This window comes from Mus caroli, chromosome 3 (assembly GCF_900094665.2).
Source record: "Mus caroli chromosome 3, CAROLI_EIJ_v1.1, whole genome shotgun sequence".
In the NCBI taxonomy this organism is placed as follows: Eukaryota; Metazoa; Chordata; class Mammalia; order Rodentia; family Muridae; genus Mus; species Mus caroli.
Genome location: NC_034572.1, coordinates 9,712,424 through 9,729,642, shown reverse-complemented (window position 1 = coordinate 9,729,642; position 17,219 = coordinate 9,712,424). Strand labels below are relative to the sequence as shown.

The 17,219-nt window shown below is 38.7% G+C and overlaps 1 protein-coding gene and 1 pseudogene across 7 annotated transcripts in view; one reads left to right on the top strand and one right to left on the bottom strand.

Moving 5' to 3' along the window:
* The window catches only part of Ralyl (RALY RNA binding protein like), a 677,233-nt gene that overhangs the window by 5,573 nt on the left and 654,441 nt on the right, over positions 1–17,219 (bottom strand). The window lies entirely within an intron of this gene.
* LOC110290957 lies at positions 8,048–12,836 on the top strand (annotated as a pseudogene).

Sequence of the window (17,219 nt, the reverse complement as noted above, 5' to 3'; positions counted from 1 at the left end):
ATATTACATAAGTGTGTAAGTATAACACACTAAGTGGATATTCGTCATGAAATGCAGGATACCCATGCTTCACTTCACTGACCCAAAGAAGCTAAACAAGAAGAAAGACGCAAGAAAGGATACTTGAATCCCACTTAGAAGAGGGAATAAAATAGTCATAAGAAGCAGATGGAGGAAGCACACTGGGTGAGAGAGAGGAGGGACAGGAAGGATGACCAGATAGCCATGAGAATGAACGGAAATCTGCAACTGACAGGGATGCGGAGTTAGGGGGCATCTCCAGAAAGAGAGATCTAGGATAAGGGAGGTGTCCAGGAATCAATGTGTTTCCTTACCTGTGACTCACAGCATTGGGGATACATAACCTGAAGAGGCCACCTCATGTAGCCAGATAGGAATCCCAGTGGAGTAATGGGGATATCAACAAAACTTTTGACCCAAAATTTATCCTATCTACAAGAAATGCAGGGCCAGGGGATGGAGCAGAGATTGAGGGAACTGCCATACAATAACCAGACCAACCAGAGACCCATCCCATGGACAAGCACCAATCCCTGACACTATTAATGGTACTTTGTTATCAGGAGTCTACATGAAGACAGGAGTCTACCATGACTGTCCTCTAAGAGACCATGTCAGATACATACAACCACAGCCAAAGAGTGGATGAAGCTTGGTGACTTTTATACAAGAAAAGGAGGAAGGATTGAAGCCCCTAAGGGGATAGGAACTCCACAGGAAGATCAACAGAGTCAACTAATCTGGACACCTGGGACTCACCGTGACTGAACCACTAACCAAAGAACATACATGGGCTATACCTAAGCTTCCCCTACATATGCAGCAGATGTGCAGCTTGGTCTTCATGTAGGTCCTGAACAAGTAAAGTCAGAGCTATCTCAAAGCTGTTGCTTTTATGTGAGATATGTTCTAGCTGAGCTGCTTTGTCTGGCCTCTGTGGAAGAGGATACACCCAGCCTCACAAAGAGTTGGTGTAGCAGGGTCAGGGGATATAACCCAGGCTAGGGCACTCACTCAGAAGAGTAGGGGAGGGGAGATAAAGGGAAGAATTGTGGGAGGGGTAACTAGGATGGTGGCAGTGAGCAGGATCTAAAGTGAATAAGTAAAATCATAATAATTAAAAATCACAACTGAAAAGTCACTATCATAATGCTTGTATAAACTCATACATATGAAAAATATGTTGGCTTTTTATGTAATTTGGTTGTTTATGATTTACAAAATCCATTAACCTATTGGGTGAATTGGTGTGTTCTGATTTACTTGTGTGCTCTACTTTATGGCATAGGCATATGGCATATGACATAGGCAAATCAGTAAATTGAAGAAAAAAGTGGCAGAAAATGGGAGCAAAGGGAGGGAGAGAGAGCTTAAAATTAAACTGTTTTTCATTACTGACTCAAGAACCCATTTTACTCATGGAGCTACAAAATAAAATGATTTTGAGGACTTTGTAAACTGTGCTTAATTCAGCTCTTTCCTTTCAGATGTCTTAAACCTTTTACGAATAGAACCATTTTTGTTCCATGAATATTCTATCACTATTATGTACAAGAGAGAGAGAGTGGATTATACAGTAGAGGAAATGGAGCCACCCATCATGGAAGATGTATGTGTGTGTGTGTGTGTGTGCATGCATGTGCGTGTGCGTGTGTGTATAATGTCTGCACAGACTTCTCTGTCATATCTTACATACTAAGATACTTCAAATTAATCTGAATGCTACTACATACATCAGCAGTCCAAGCGTATTTAACCATAGCCAACTCTGTTTTAAATCCATGTTCTCCAAGAAAACTATCTAATCCTAATGTCTCAATTTTACCAACTAGAAGAGAATGCTTCGGGCAGAGACCTGACAGGTTTAGTTATCAGTCTGCCAGAAAATCAGGAACAGACCTTTGGAATTTTATGCCACTCAGTGCTAGTTTCCACTACTGTGATCCTGCCTCTGAGTAAAGTACACTTAATGTAAGGACAATTTATTACCACTGATGTTTCAGTTTCTGGGAAGTTCATACATGGTTGATGGCTTTTGTAAACTTACCATTGCTTTTAAGTTTGCAGCAAGCTTGCAATATTGCAGGATAATGGCATGGTGGAGGACAGTCACTCAACACATGGTAGTTGAGAAGCAGAGATAAAGACAGGGGTAGGGACAAATTATACCATTTAAAGTATGCCTCAGTGACTGACTACTCTAAGAAGGCCCCACCTTCTCATTCAACTACAAAGCTATGAATGCATTTGCCATTTGATGAGGTATACAATCCAATTACCTTTTACAGTCATCAATAGCTGGGAATTAAGCCTCCAATACACTGGGCTTTTAGAGAAAGACATCTTATCAGAATTCTAACACAAATGATTATCAAATGGCTAATTGTCAGTTTCCTGAGATATTGATAACATAAATTCTTGGAGTTTGTAAGAGTAGTCTCGGAATCTGGACTGTGGAAAAAGTTAATAAAACTATACATCTGCCTGTTTGCTACCTGATCTTGTCTGGATTTATGAATACTTTATGCATTTCCAAGTTTAATAAGAAAACCGTTATAAACATGCAAATAAATGACTTTTATTGAAATTGAACAGAGTGAGAATTATATAACTTTCCTTTTTATACAGATGAGTGAAATATTAATGTCCAAATAGTTTAAAGGACAAACCTAAGAAGTTGTTGTATGCCCGGGAGAGAGTGAACAGCATGACTGCTCTCAGGAACCTTTAGTATCACTTTTGGTCATCAAGTCTATTGAGCATCAGAATTGTTAAGTGATCTTGTTAATCTTAGATTGATAGGTTCTGTTTGACCTGTTCCAGGGCAAAGCCCAGGACTAACTTTCCTAAATTTTTCTTAACTTTATCTGCATACCTCAGCCCTTGAGATATCCTTCATTTTATTTTTGAGAGACAGTGCTTTGAAGGCCTTTGAACTCCTACATACCTGCTGAGTATGCTGTCACCCATTCTGACTGTTCTTTTCCCCAAGGTCATGTCTTGAAATTAGTCATTTAACTGACAGTCTTAAAAAATTCGATACCACATCTCAGGAGGGCATCATCTATTTCTGAAATATACATCATCTCTCCTGTGACTGCTTACAACATGCTAAATGGCTAGATACCCTAACCTGACATTTTGTCTGGGTGATGTACCATACAGCATGCATGACCCACCTAGCCTTCCATTTTGAATGTGGGTCTTTACTTGGGACTTGAACAAGAGCAACCATCATATCAAAAGTAATAAAGTTCTTTACCTCAAGAGTCTCTTGATAACTAATAATATCCATATGCCTTTGCTGGCTATGTAGCTTTGGAGGGTACCCTGCTTACTTGAAGAAAGGCCAAAATCTGATGGTTTAACAATAAATACTGAAAAAAAAATCTCAGTTCCCATGAGACACTTAAGTGCACTGTTTCTGGCTAAGGCATGGTCCACAATACTTGTACTGGCTATTTTTGTGTCAACTTGACACAGCTGGAGTTATCACAGATAAAGGAGCTTCAGTTGAGGAAATGCCTCCATGATATCCAACTGTAAAGCATTTTCTCAATTAGTGATCAAGGGGGAAAGGCCCCTTGTGGGTGGGACCATCTCTGGGCTGGTAATCTTGTTTCTATAAGAGACCAGACTGAGCAAGCCAGGGGAAACAAGCCAGTAAAGAACATCCCGCCATGGCCTCTGCATCAGCTCCTGCTCCCTGACCTGCTTGAGTTCCAGTCCTGACTTCCTTTGGTGATAAACAGCAGTATGGAAGTGTAAGCCAAATGAACCCTTTCCTCTCCAACTTGCTTCTTGGTCATGATGTTTGTGCAGGAATAGAAACCCTAAGACAATACTTGATCACATCTGGTCCCCTGTCTTCAGGATATGTTGACTCTTTTTTTTTTTAATTTTTTTATTATTCTCTTCATTTACATTTAAAATGCTATTCTTTTTCCTAATTTCTTCTCTGAAAGTCCCCTATACCCTCCCTGCTCCCTGCTCCCCAACCAACCCACTCCTGCTTCCTGGCCCTGGCATTCCCCTGTACTGGGACATATAATCTTTGCAAGACCAAAGGCCTTTCCTAGTAGGCCATCCTCTGCTACATATGCAACTAGAGACACAAGCTCTGGAGAGTACTGGCTAGTTCTTATTGTTGTTGCACCTACAGGGTTGCAGACCCCTTTAGCTCCTTGGGTACTTTCTCTAGCTCCTTTATTGGGGGCCCAGTGTTCCATCCAATAGCTGACTGTGAGCATCCACTTCTGTGTTTGCCAGGCACTGGCATAGCCTCACAAGAGATAGCTATATCAGTGTCCTGCCAGAAAAACCTTGCTGGCATCTTGCTGTACTGAATTCATTATATCTCCATTCCATTTTCTCAATTTCATAACCCCCTTAACTACTTATTCTTAACTATTACGTTTTATAGCCTGAGCTAACTGTCCTGTTAAATTATTTTCATCTTTATTCAATTTGTCATCAAAGAAGTGTAACCAAGAGACTTTATATTACTGTGGATCATAAATACCCATATCATCCAGTTTTAATAGTCTAGAAATCAATGTTTTTCTGTATAATTATAGAATATCAAAGACTGTATAAAGTATCACAACATGCTTAATCTATTTACTAAAATTGAAAGAGAATATAAAATTATTAACATAATTATGAAAATAGATAAAAGATAGATATTACTAAATTCAGCTTATTTAAGTCCTGTGGGTATAAATAATAAATACTACTGTTTTCCATATTTATGCTTTAGTTTATGTCCTTGGCTTATAGATGTAATATAAAATGATTCATACTGATTTAAATATAATGTGCTAACATGATTATAACTACGAATGTCATATCTTTGCTAGGGTTGGAGTTACCATATGTGATTTTAAAAAATCTCCATTTAGAGTTAATGATATCATTTGCTTTGTGTAATCATTGTTTTTGCTAATGCTAGCATTGACACATTGATAGATTTTACATTTAGACACTCAGAACCTATTTGTTTGTTTTTAGTACATTTCCTTTCATCAAAATCATAAATTATTTTCACATGAAAGACAAGTAGTGCTTTTTTGGATTCATTAAAGAATTATTTTTCTACTGAGGGAAAATGTTATGATATCTTCCCTACTGCAACTTCAGAAATATGTAGAATCATGATGTCTGAGGAGCTGAGCAGGCAACAGATTGCCTAGAGCAGTGCCCAGGTCTCAGAGCTTTTCACAATGTCAAGGTGATGACTGTATGACTGTGGTTCCACCTACCATGACAAGGAATACCTCACAAAGCAGTTTTCTCTGTTTGTAGATCCTTGTGGTTGGACCAAAATTGTTATCCTCATTCTAAATCTATTAAATGTCCAAACTATATAATAATCCAAAATCTACAGAGAATGGTGATAACTCATAGAACTGAGAATAGTTATAATATATAACTATTGAAATTTGTAGATATATCAGTGGTTCCCAACTACAGACTATCAGGGCATGTCAGATCTTATAGTATGGCAGAAGAGAATTAGTTGGAGAATGACTCTAGAGGGTGTCTAACCGCTATTAGAATATTAAAATAGCAATCAGAAGAGTAAGACTATCATTTGTTTTAGGTTGATGATTACGTATACAGGGAAGAATATAATAGGATCCAATCATTAGATCAATTCTAAAGATGACCACAAGAGGGTTAAATCAAGAGAAGGGTTTAGAGCCTGGGCTTCTGGGTACTTTGTCTAAGACTACCTTACTTCGTTCTTTATGCAGATCTAAATTGTCTAAAATTTGAGAATGACACAGTCATAACTTTTATGTGTACAATATCTGGAAGGTTGTAAAATACTTGACATGTTTTGGCTATGGTTTGAGTATGCCTCTGAGTTTTGAGTATTGGGGCACTGTGCTCAGAGTGCTTTGTGAGCTTGTAAATCTTTAGCTTGTGAATCTGTCCTGAGGATCACATCTACAGGAGTTTGTGGTAGTTTTCATGGGAGCCTGAGATAACTCTTTCAAGGGTGCTTTCATGAAAAGAACAAGCATACCTCTTCCGCAATTCCTCTGCCTGAGTGTCTCACCATGTGCTCTCTGAATAATGCAAAAGTTTTTAGCTCTCCTATGACATTTTCCACAAGGATTTTGCCATATTTAGGACACTGAGGATCTGAGGCCATGCCCTAGAACCTTCAAAACTGTGAGCGAGTTTTTATTATAATGTTACCCAGTACTGGACATTCCTTAGTAGTGTTGGGAAAATAATAATATGCCATATAAACATATTCAAATTTGTTGTAAATAACAACCAATGAGGTATATTTTGGGCAATCATTATTCTTTGATCCTTGTTTCATAAAGCAAAATGTCTTGTTTACTTTAGACCCAGGTCAAAGATTCCCATTTTTTCCAGTTATGGGTGGAATAGAAAGAGACAGGGAGGTCTAGTGGGCACAGATGATCTATATGAACATATGAGATTAGGTGAAAAGATGATGGGGCATGCATAGGGAAAGTATGAGAACCTAAGCAAAACCTTCATCTTGGATTTCATTGATATGCAGCCATTCTGCTAGTAATGTGGTGTGGTGTGGTATGGTATGTCTGTGTAATAATCTTATTATTATTAAGTTGTTTTAGCTCCAGACCAAATACTAATCAATATTAAGATTATTAAGAACTTTATAACTTCACACATTTAACAGCTCTGTGCAGTTATATAGGCAGAGGTTCCCTAATTGTCTCTTGATTGGGGTCAATAAAGAGGGCAGAAGCTAATAGCTGGAAAAGGGCAGGATTTCCAGGACAGACAGGAAGAAAAGGGGAATGCAGATCAGGTTGTGGAGTGGAGAGGAAGCACAGACACGTAGGTCTCAGGGACAATAGTTTGTGACCTCTGCTGTGGGTAGAGGCAAAGGATGATGGGACAGAATATTCTTTGTCCTGCTTTTGAGTTATCTGGTCAGAAATGTGATTCATTGACACAAGGATACTACTCAGCTATTAAAAATAATGACTTCATGAAATTCTTAGGTGAATGGATGGAACTAGAAAATATCATCCTGAGTGAGATAACCCAAGCACAAAAGAATACACATGGTATGCACTCACTGAATGGGATATTAGCCTAAAAGCTTGGAATACCCAAGATACAATTCACAGACTACATGAAGCTCAAGAAGAAGGAAGAGCAAAGTGCAGATGCTTCAGTCCTTCTTAGACAGGGGAAACAAAATACTCAAGGGAGGAAATAAGGAGACAAAGTGTGGAGCAGAGACTAAAGGAAAAACCATCCAGAGACTGCCCCACCTAGGGATCCATCCCATATACAGTCACCAAATCAAACACTTTTAAAGATGCCAAGGAGTGCCTGCTGTCTCCTGAGAGGCTCTGCCAAAGACTGACAAATACAAAAGCAGAAGTTTGCAGCTAATCATTGGACTGAGCATGGTGTCCTCAATTGGGGAGTTAGAGAAAGGACTGAAGAAGCTGAAGGGGTTTGCAACCTCATAGGAAGAACAACAATATCAACTAACCAGACCCTCCAAGAGCTCGCAGGCACTAAACCACCAACCAAAGAGTACACTTGGAGGGAGGCAGAAGATGACCTTGTGGGGCATAAATGGGAGGAGAGGCCCCTGATCCTGTGAAGGCTGGATGCCCCAGTGTAGGGGAATACCAAGGCAGGGAGGCAGGAGTGGGTGGGTGGAGGAACACTCTCATAGAAGCAAGGGAGGGGAGATAGTATAGGGGTTTCCAGAGGGGAAACCTGGAAAGGGGATAACATTTGAAATGAAAATAAAGAAAATATCCAAAAAAGAAAGGAAAAGGAAAAAAGAAAACAAAAAAGAAAGCTATGCCTGTATTAATTTGATCACTATAATTTTACAATTAACAGGACAAAAATGCAAAAATAGTAAGGATTCATTTATTTTCAGAATCCTAATGATGCATAGCTGTTTTCTGATAAATATTCAAAGACATTTATTTTTTTTACAAAATCACTGCAGTAGCCAAACAAAATCAGGAGGGCTGCTCCTAATAAAATGGATACACTTGCTCATGGAGAAAGAATCCAGGTAGGTGGACTCAGGAAAGAACCAGAAGGGATTACCTAGGACTTACTAGGGCTATGCAAACCCACAAATTTCAGTATCAAATAAACAACTGTGAATAAGGAAATTTAACCTTTGTACAGCTGAAAATATGTTCATAACAGTATAAAATCTAAAGGTTGACAATGAAAATATAAAAGAATTAACAAGTGAAAAAAACATGAAAGCATATGAATAACTCCTTAGTGTCAGTAAACAAATGAAATTCTGTGGCCTCAATGAGATTACATCCTGCTGAATGAGGTTTAATTCTAGAACTAAATAATATTACAAAAGGGTCTGTTCCCATAGTGTAATAATTCTCCAGGAAGGTCCCTGCAAGGAATAGTAGCTTATAATGAACTTCAGAACCCAGACAATGCTGACTGTTGGCAGTTAGTTAACAGAAGGTTTGAGGTTGCAAGCAAAGAACACAGCCAGTAGTGATAAGAATGTATTTAGTGAAAATGTGACACATTTTCCTTGAGCAAAACAAAGAAGTTTTAATAATAAAAAAAAGACAAGATGAAAAAGAATTGTCTACATACCTCTGGGTGTATTTCCAAAGAGAACAGTTTCAGACATGATCATTAATAAAAGGTAGTATATACTTACATTTAAAAATAAATGTTAAGAATAATGCATTCTTGATGTGCCAAAAAGGAACAAACTTTAAGACCAAATATAAGAAGACAGCCCCTGTAGTCCTTGCATACTGAAGTTCTGAGGCCAGCTGGGATTGTCCAAAAATAATTAAATAGAAATTTTTAGAAAAGCAAACTCAGGTTTTTTTTTTTTGTTTTTTTTTTTGGCATGGATAGCACTGCGGAAACAGTAATAGATCATTCTCAAGAGAAATATATAAGAATTGTATATTAAGAAATGCTATTTTCTTATTGTGAAGGTAAAAGAAAATAATCAAGACAAATTTGCTTTATCATCTACCAGAGAATGGACTCACAGAGCCAGAAATCCAGTCTCTCCTTCAAGGCTGGGGTTNTCAAAGTCCCTAAGAGGCCTCTTTCTCCCAAATTTGATGTTTTTCAGTTTGACAAAGGGCAGAATAGTTGATTGATTGGCACATAACTATTGTCTAAACATGTGCTGATCTGGCATTGAACTTGTTGAGCCAGTCCATCAACAAGGNCCTACTGGGAGGAGAAAAGGCCCACAAGGCCATTGTTTCAAGACAACAGTCACTGGGCTCAGAAGAGTAAGAAAGAAGGTGGCCATCTTGAACTTTGTCACATTTATTACTAATCATGGCCCCTTTCCCCATATCTGTCTGCCTATCAAAGAATCTTTCTAACGCATAACCTCTTGGGGTTACAGGTGGTAGGAGAGAAACCACAAAGTAAGTTATATTTATATTAAAAAATCACTGATACAGTGTACATCAATATGCTCACTTATAAAATGTGTGTCTGTGCACAGTTGTAAATTTGAGGCAAAGTGTCTTGCTATTTACTGTGCACATCACACTAGCAGGCCTGGGAGCTTCGGAAATCTCCTGTTTCCACCTCTGATCTTTCAATTAGAGCACTGGAGTTACACAGGAAAGCTAGTGCATCTTGTTAACAAGGGTTCTGGGTAGCAATGCTTAGGCTTTCCCGCTGACATGTCAAGTTCGTTAACCACTAGAACATCCTCCTAGCCTCCAAATCCCACCTACGTATAAATATTACAGGGAAAATGATGACAGTATTGTATGTTCAGTGCAATGTAAATTTGTAATAAGCCTGAGAGAAAGGATAATCCAGGAATCTGGACAAACTTAACAATGTAAGCACCTCTGCACAGTAAAATGTTCACCATTACTTAAGATTGAAGATAATTTTAATAATTCTATTAGTGAATTTTGTTCTTTTGATTTTAAATTAAATACTTTTACTGTTTCAAGTGGAACTAATACTCCCCATCTGTTTTTATGCTCAGAGAGTACAGATTTTGAGATGTGCTACATCTTAAAGCTACTGTACTTTGAATCTATTACAAGAAATATCACTTACATTTTATCAACTGTCTACAGCATCTACTGATATAATCACAATTNTCCCTTTTCTGTCTGTCTGTGTCCCTGATTGTGTTGATATATTTTCAGACTTGAACCCGACATTAATTTCCTTTCTCTGGTTTACTTTGGGTTATTAGACTCCTCTTTTTTCCTATGAAAGTTAGGTCTGAGTTCTTAGTTTTCATTTCCTTCTTTAAAGATAAGAGCATCAGAAGCTATCAATTTTCTTGTCAAGTTTTCAGCATCCTACAGGCTCCTTTTCTTCTTCTTAGAGTGTGACTGTTTATTTCCATCTCCTCTCACGTCCTCCTCACAGACTCAGTGACTATGAGAGCTTAGTGTCAGGAGTACAACCAACAGCCAGTCTGTGTGCAAACACTTATGTGCTGTATTTATACAACATAATTTGATCTTCTTAAAACTATGAGAACTTATCCTTCAAAATATCCCAGAACTATAAAATGTATCAACTCTGATCTTTACAAAATCCCAATGAATGCTTTCAGGCTTCTCTTGGTGTACCCATGTTTGCATGCTGTGTTGGCTCACACAGGCCTCCATTTTGATACTTCTGTCAGGTTATTTGAAATAAATTTCTTTGCTATATTTAGCTGTAATGTTATTCCTCATAATTACTACCCTCTAATACGTTTACTTGGACCCACAGTTAAAAGCATTCATTGCTTTTCCACTTGACAGCATTTGAAATATTTAAACATCCTCTACCATGTTCAAAGTCTATCTTCTCTAGAATAGACAACCTTATTTAATGATCACTGTCACATAGTGTCATGGTTGGAAGATATTGTGTTATTCTAATTTCTCTTAACTATTTATATTTCAGATGCTAAAAGTCTTCTAGAACTGCTCTGACATATACTAAACTTAATTTTTCCAGTGATATATCGAATATTCAAGTGCATTAGAATCATTGTTTAGAAAAATACTATAAATATAAATCAGAATTTTAATATCAATAATCAGGTACTCCATGTTTCTAATACAAACATTTTTTCTACAAAAATTAGATATTATCATAGAAAATTCCATTAAATTGAAACACTGAATTCAAAAACTGTCTGATGGTAGGCTGCCAAGATTCTGCCTTTTCAGAATTTATCATGTAGTGAAGCAGCTTTATAAATAGTCAAATGCAATATCTGCTACTACAGAGTGTGAACAAGAAGCCATGCATTGAGACCTGTATATTAATTGTGAATTCAAGTGAAACAAAGACATGTGTAATACTTTCCTGCAATTTGACATGAGCCTTACTAGAATATTTTGGTGAAAACTTGAGCACTAAGAAAGTTACATGAATTAGATTAAGCTCAAAGAAGAAAGACAAAAACGACTAATGGAATAGAAGGAATGCCATGTGATGGGAAATAGTCAGAAATGAATCTATAGATTAACTCTGGTACAAGAAAAAACACGCAAAGAGCTGACATGACTGGATCAGATATAAATACAGAAAGACAAGAACCTCAGCATAGCACTTTTACTGACATTTCATCTCACTTAATTTTATAAATGAGGAAAATGTAAAGCTTGAGTTACACCCTTAAAAATGGGTACATTTTTGGTGCGCGGGGGAGAGGCTGAGAGTGTGGGGGCAGGGAGCCCAGGGAATCTTCTGGGGTTGTCCCGGTGGTCCCAGGGGAGATGGAGGTGGTGAAGGAGCAGCCGTTCGACCTGGGCCCATGCTACATGCAGCTGCACTGCATTGGCGAGGGAGCATAAGGCATGATCAGCTCAGCTCAGGAAGATCAGCCCCTTCCTGTATCAAATCTACTGTCAGAACACGCAGAGGCTGAGGGAAATCCAGAACTTGCGGAGATTCCACCATGAGAATGTCATAGGCATGCAAGACATCCTCAGAGCACCCACCCTGGAAGCCATGAGGCAAGAAAGTTTACATTGGTCAGGACCTCATAGAGACAGACTTGTACAAGCTGTTTAAGAGACAACAGTTGAGCAATGACCACATCTGCTACTTCCTCTACCAGATCCTAAGGGGCTTCAAGTACATACACTCAACACCAGGACCTGAACCCTCCAATCTGCTAGTCAACACCACGTGAGACCTGTAAGATCTGTGGCCTGGATTGCTGATCAAGAACATGACCATACTGGCTTTCTGACTGAATAGGTGGCTACACGCTGGTTCTGAGCCCCAGAGATCACGCTTACCTCCAAGGGCAACACCAACTCCATTGACATCTGGCTGTATTCTGGCTGAGATGCTCCCCAAACATCCTATCTTCGCCAGCAAGACCTACCTGGAACAGCTCAACCACATTCTAGGTATACCGGGTTCCCCACCCCAGAAGTTCCTTAATTGTTTCATTACCATGGAGGCCTGAAACTATCTACAGTCTTTGCCCTCTTGGGCCAAGATATTCTCCTAATCTGACTCCAAAGCTCTTGACCTGCTCGACAGCCATGTTAAACTTCCACGTGAACAAGCGCATCATGGTAGAGAAAGTACTGGCTCACCCTTACCTGGAACAGTCCTATGACCCGACAGATGAGCCAGTGACTGAGGAGCTATTCACTTTTGACATGAAGCTGGGTGACCTCCCCAAGGAGCAGCTAAAGGACCTGATCTTCCAAGAGACAACCCGCTTCCAGCCAGGGACACCAGAGGGCCCCTACAAGTACGGACATCCTTGTCCTTTTGGACCTGCTCCTGCTCCTACCTGCTCCTTCTCTGAAGATTGTTAGAAAATGACCTTTGCTCAACCTAGACCCTGGCAGCCCAGGTTGGACCAAGGGTGGGCTTGGCCACTTTCTCTCACTTTGCTGGGNTCTCCTGCTCAAGCAGTCTTCTCCCACTCCAATCTTCTGCCCTATCTCCCTATGGCCTGTGTGATGAGGTGGCCCCAGAGCTGATCTCTGCTGCTGTGTCTTTATCTACCCTTGCTAGCCCCGGTTCTGGTAGACCATCTGGAATGGAAGGGGTATGACTTCCCTAGGACCTGTGGTATGGAGGGTGGGGGCACTGAGTACAGCCTCAGGCTCTGCTCTACTCATCTTATAACCCCAACCCATTTTCCCTGACAGAACATTCCTAAGTCTCAAGGGCTAGTTTCCCTGAGGAGCCCAGGCCTCACCCTCTCCCTCTCAAGCTGCCACATGTAACACCCTTGATATTTCTATGTGGCAGTGATTGGATGTTGAGGTGGGACTCATGGAGTGTAGGTGCCCCTCCTGACCTCCCCATGCCTGTATCTAATATATAAATATAGAGATGTGTATATGGAAAAATGGGTGCATTTTCAGCAGCAAGAAGACATGGGTTATTTTGGGAGATGGAGGGCATAACAGAAAACTCATTATTGACCACAAGTGGAGTTAATACTGCTATAGATAAGAGCTAATATCAAGCAGAATCTGAGAGAATTTTTGTCCCACAGTAGTGCCAGGACAAAAGCAGTGCTTAGAATTGCTGATAAGCTGAGCCCCTCAGTGAAACAGAGGACAACTGGAGGAAAAGCCTCATGAGGGAGAGTCCCTGAACCCTGAAGTATCTATACCTTTTCTTACAGACTCTGGGTAGGAACTGAAACACTTTGCTATTGGTGCTGTAACTGTAATGTTTCACAACAAAAAAAATGATGGTCGGAGTAAGAGGAGGTTCTTAGGATCCAGACAAGCAAGCCCTGTGGAGATTACAGATCTCTAGATGGGGCCTGCAGCAGTTATAAATTGGTTTCTCTTGTCTTACATTGATATTTTTCTGACCATGGTATATTTCATGCTGTTTCTCTTCATTCTAACAGCAGTAAGAAAATATAATAATAAAGATGCTAATGTATATGTTAAACCACACTCAGATATTTATAAATGAGCTGAAGTGGTTAGCAGCCCCATAAGATCAGCAACAATATCAACTCACCAGACACCCCTGAGCTGGAAAGACCCCAGGTTTTTCGAATGTTTGATACCCCAATGTAGGGGAATTCCAGGCAGGGGTATCAGGAGTAGGTAGGTGGGTGGGGAACACCTTTGTAGAAACAGTGGGAAGGGAAATTAGATAGAATACAGATTTTGAATGATTCAGAAGTAATTTTAGAGACCCATAGTACACAGATGACTGATTGCTTGCAAAAGGAAATCTACAAATAAAACATATGCAGAAGCTTTCAATAAAGTCAGATTTTCTCCTTTATGACAATGTCATGTTCTTTGCATGGATATGCTTTGAAAAAAATGTCTGTGAAACAGGGTCTGGGCCTTATATGGTTTATCTAGGTTTTAATTCCTTCCCTATAAGGGAATAGTGCAAGGGTCTGTGATTCATGAAGAATGATATCCCTGATTCAAATGATGTTCGTCATGAAATTCTTGGTTTGGATAAAGGTAAATAAAGCCATGGAGCATGTACTGATGCTCAATATACAGACAAAGAAAGTCCGTAAATGCCAAGTTTTCCTTTAAAATCTGCCTGTGGACACATCTGCCCACTAGTCAGAAAACTCTTTTAATTGGGAGCAATGCTTCTTCGTCATCAGTTTTTTTCTATTTAGTCTCAGAAAGCTTCTCATATCTTTCTAGCATGATCTCTCTGTCTTATCCTAACCTGGACTGTGTACAATGTGCAAATGAGGAAGGGCTCTTTGTTTAGCTAGATTTCTTTCATATTTAAAGACATAAATGATCTCTACTTGTGATGGTTTAATATATGCTTGGGCCAAGGAGTGGCACTACCTGGAGGTATGGCCTGTTGGAGTAGGTGTGTCACTGTGTGTGTGGGCTTTAATACCCTAGTCCTAGCTGCCTGGAAGTGAGTATTCTGCTTGCAGTCTTCAGATGAAGAAGTAGAATTCTTGAGCTTCTCCTGAACCATGCAAACCATGTTCCTGACTTGATGATAATGGACTAAATTTCTGAACCTGTAAGCCAGCCTTTCTTCAATGTTCTTTATAAGAGTTGTCTTTGTCATGGTGTCTGTTCATAGCAGCAAAACCCCAGGTAGGACACTACCACATTCACAATGCTTAGGCTATTGAGGCAATGGACACACACTTGCCCAAAAAATCAATAGGGGTGATAAAGTGAAACTAGCATCAAGTTTAATGATTCTGCCTTTATGTAAGTACTATAATAAATAAAAAATAAACTTAACAATAATAGATACAGATTGAAAATGTTGCATCTGTGCAGCCTTTCTCTTCTACATGTGTTTTCCCAGAACCAAGCCTCCAGTCTCTTCCCTAGCACTGTAACAGAATACCAGATGTAACAGAATGGAAAGAGAATATTTCCCATGTCTCCTGGAGATCCTACAGACCACCCTTTTTACTCTCTCTTCCCTGACACAGTTGTATACCATCTCCCAACTCCAATAAGCATCTCCTCTAAACAGGGTATACCTTCTGGAAGACCACATAGGCCACCTTCAAACCTTCTTCTCTCCACTTCTCAACCTTCCTGTGCTGTAATACAGCTCCTCATGTTGTCCCTCAGCCATCGAATTATTTTTGTTGTTACTTCATAACTGTAATTTTAACTACAGTAATTTTAACTGTAATTCATAACTACTGTTATGAATCATAATATAAATATTTGATATGCAGGCTATCTGATATGTGACTCATGTAAAAGGATTGTTTGACTTCCAAAAGGGCTGCTACCTACAAGTTGAGAACTACTGCCTTAAAAAAAAAATTAAAGGAAACATAATGTAAATAAGTAAATAAAACTGTTCAAAAGTTGAAATTGGAAATATGCAAATGAAAACAGGATCTTTCCTTCTGTTATATGTAAGAAGCTTATCTCAACACCAAAAATAGATATTACCTTGGGGTAAAGGATTTGAAAAAAGTATCCTAAGCAAATGGACCAAACAAATGAATATCTAACAAAATAGACTTCAAATTAAAACTAATCAAAAGAGATGAGTAAGACACTACATAGACATCAAAGGAAAAATCCACCAAAATGACACTTCAATTCTTAACCTCTATGCCTTAAACACAATGGCACCAACATTTGTTAAAAACAGCAAACAAACAAAGAGAAAACACTAATATAGCATAAATTGCATATTGACCCTCACACTGATAGAAGGATACTTCAAAACCAGACTCTCACTAGTGGAGACAAAAATTAAATAGAGACATGCTACAACTGAGACATTATAAATCAAATGGACCTAACAGATATTTACAGAGCAATTCAACCAAATACCAAAAGATTATGCCTTCTATTCTGTACCTCATGGCACTGTTTCTAAAACAGACCACCACATAGTTGGACACAAATACATTTCAGCAAATACAAGAAAGTTGAAATACCTTCCTACATCCTATACCACCACAGATAAAACTGAATATCAACAACAGAAAAACAAAACAAAACAAAATAACAACAACAATAAAACCCCAAGAAGGCTCACAAACTCATGGAAACTGAACAAATCTCTGCCTAGTAAGAAATAATTAAGACAGAAGTTAAGAGAGAAATTAAAGATGTTCTATATTTCACTAAAAATGAATATATAGCACATCCACACTTATGAGACATGATAAAAGTGGTGTTACAAGGAAAGTACATAGCACTACATGCTTACATGAAAAAAATTGAAGAGACCTCATGCTAGCAACAAAATAGCACACCCGAAAGCACTAGAACAATGAAAATAAATCATACCCAAGAAGAGTAGACTGTAAAAAGTAATCAAACTGAGGACTAAAATAAAACAAAAACAAAAACAAAAAAGCAAGCAAGCAAGCAAACAAACCAACCCCAAAAGACAAAAAGAACAGAGTGGTCCATTTAGAAAATCAACCACATAGACAATCCTTTATCCAAACTAACTAAAATACACACAAAGTAGATACCCAAATCAACAAAACTGGAAATGAAAGGGAAAGAAAATAATAGACAGCAAGGAAATCTACAGAGCCATAAGGACATTTAAAAATCTGCCCTCAGAAAATTGTAAAGTTTAAAAGAAATGTATAACTTTCTCAATATGTGACCTTTGTTAAAGTTAAATCAAAATCAGATAAACAATTTAAAAAGAATTAAAACTCAGAGTTTTAATGACTGCTTTTATTTCACTCATTCAACAACAACAAAAAGCCCAGGACCAGGTGGTTT